The sequence below is a fragment of the Sinocyclocheilus grahami genome, unplaced genomic scaffold, assembly GCF_001515645.1.
Source record: "Sinocyclocheilus grahami isolate Dianchi unplaced genomic scaffold, SAMN03320097.WGS_v1.1 scaffold143.1, whole genome shotgun sequence".
NCBI classification, from domain to species: domain Eukaryota; kingdom Metazoa; phylum Chordata; class Actinopteri; order Cypriniformes; family Cyprinidae; genus Sinocyclocheilus; species Sinocyclocheilus grahami.
The window spans coordinates 788,851-791,634 of record NW_015505322.1 but is presented as its reverse complement, the minus strand read 5'-3'; positions in this window follow the sequence as shown (position 1 = coordinate 791,634).

The following is a 2,784-nucleotide window of genomic DNA, read 5'->3' as shown; positions in this document are numbered from 1 at the left end:
ATGTAACATATATATATATATATATATATATATATATATATATATATATATATATATATTCTCTTTGTTTTCTTAAAGGGGTCTTATTATGCCCTTTTTACAAGATGTAATGTAAATTTCATCTGAGTCACCCATTTGGAATAACTATTATTTACAATCTGGAAATAAACCTTTTGTCTTTAAGCCTTGGTCTGATCAAGGTGTATATGTTAGCGAGATATATTTAATTTCCAGGGCTTAAGGTCCTTTCAAGATCTGAAAGACAGCTACAATCTTCCTGGTCATTCATATTTTATGTATCTAATGTTGAGAAGTGCAATGTGGGCATAAACTGGACTTTGTGAAACCATTCCAGGCACATGGAGCAGTGTCATTTATTTATAACAGACTGCTAAATCATTGCTGCGGCACACTTTCCATCACTACTTTCTGGGAGAAAGAACTGGCTCCTCACAAACCAAACTGGGACTGGATATGGGAAAATATTGCCCATCAACTAATACACTACAAATGTATCCATAAGGCTTATGCTACTCCTTATGTTACATAAAATGAAACGCTTGCCAACCCTTTTTTGTACACTCTGTAATTCTAATAATGTGGGGACCTATATGCACATGTTTTATGAGTGTCAATTCAGTGATACATTTTGGGACAAGTTTTTCCAAGTCTTGCCGGAGTTATTTGATATTATCTCTAAATATCCCAGTCTCTGCTTATTGAATGATGATGCTGATCTTGATCGCAATATTAACCAACGTAGGATCCTCCACACTGATCTAACTGCTACCAAAAATATCATTTTTAAGATTTGGCATGAACCTACATTTCCAGCAGTTCAAATGTGGCCCATAGAATTAAAAATATTGTTAGAAAGCTCACCAGCGAGAATCAACAAAGTCAAACCAAAAACTCTCAGGGCATGGGCAGAATGTATGGGCTAAGTCTTGTATATAGTTAATGTTCCATGTAAGTTCAGTATGTTCTGTTCTGCAACATAAAAAACAATAATAAAAAAAGATAGTTTTTTTATAGTAATAGTAGTAATAGCTTTGTCACAATCTGTATTGTTAAAAGCGCTATATAAATAAAGGTGACTTGACTTGACTTGACATGTAATATAAATCTCAGCTTTCCTCAGAATATGTCTGCGAAGTTCCAGTTAAAAATAAACCACAGAACATTTATTATTTCATGCTGTAAATACCCCTTTATGGCATGTGGGTCTCTTTAAATGCAAATGTGCTCCTCGCCACCCTTTCCAGAAGAGGGCTGTGCTTTTACAGCTCATGGCTCGGTTACTACGTCATCAACAAACAAAACATCTGTTCACACACAAAGTTCACATACACACACTCACTTATGTCCGTGAACGTAAACACCTGGATGTGTATCAGTACAGGGCTGTAACAGACTCATTGCAAGTTATCGCAAACGCTTGATTGCAGTTGTTGCTGCTAAGGGTGGCCCAACCAGTTATTAGGTTTAGGGGGCAAACACTTTTTCACACAGGGCCATGTAGTTTTGGATTTTGTTTTCCCTTAATAATAAAAACCTTCATTTAAAAACTGCATGTTGTGTTCACTTGTGTTATCTTTGACTAATATTTAAATTTGTTTGATGATCTGAAACATTAAAGTGTGACAAACATGCAAAAAAATTAGAAATCAGGAAGGGGCCAATACTTTTTCACACCCCTGTATATTAGATCTGTGAAACCTCTTGAACATGGCGACAACACACTACTAATGCAACCTAACCAGGCCTTGCCCCCCCTCATATTTGTGTATTCCTTAAGCGGGTTATTATATAAATGAGGGATATTGGACTTTGTGCTTTGTAACTTTGCAGATCTTTTTCATGCACAAACTTCAGTATTATGCACTAAAGGAAGTTGAAAATGTAAAAAAGTTTATCTCAGATTCAGAATTTGATTTGACTGATGTTTTACAAGGTTGACTTTTACTATGCATTCATTGTTCATTGCAACAAAAAAGAAATTGACTTTCAAAAATAAATCTAAAATGAAAAAAATATTTACACAATAATAAATTCCTAAAGTGTCTTTCTCCACAATTGCTGTTATTTAAAGATAGCTGTGTATCCTGACAAAATATTATTTTTGCTTAAACATTAAGCTTATACATTATATTATTTACAGAAGCTCATTCCTCTGAGGGTTTTGTGAAACGTTTAACTTTGATGTGCATTAAACTGGTGTTCTTTCATTTTTACTCAGTATACTCAGTTAATTGGACAAAAAAGTCTGTTTGTATTGACAAAGATTGACCAGAAACCTTCATACACACACATTCCTGACTCAGCTGCATATGCAGCCTTGAACTACAATACTCCAAATTATAGATTCAGAAACACATCTCACAGGGGTGATATTACTGGAACACAGAGTCCTAAATTTGTGTTTTTTCTTTTATTTAGTCTTTTGTTATTTTGATGAGCTCTTATAAACAGGTTAAGTTACGCATTTTTTGTTCTATTTGTTTGATATATTTGAATTCTATTATTTAGTTTTAAATTCATGTTCTTTCGCATTTGTTAAAGTGCATTTGAATATTTTTCATTCATTATAATAAACATTTGCTTGTGACCCTGATTAATGATTGACTGAAACAAAATCAATACCACTGATAGCAGAACTTTAGACGCATTCACCGTGTGTTGTGATTAGTTATGGTACTTTGGAATGTAAAAACAAATAAACAAACAAAAAAACATATTTATCTGGCATATTTGCTCTCTGGCTGGTGTTGTGTGGAGAGACAG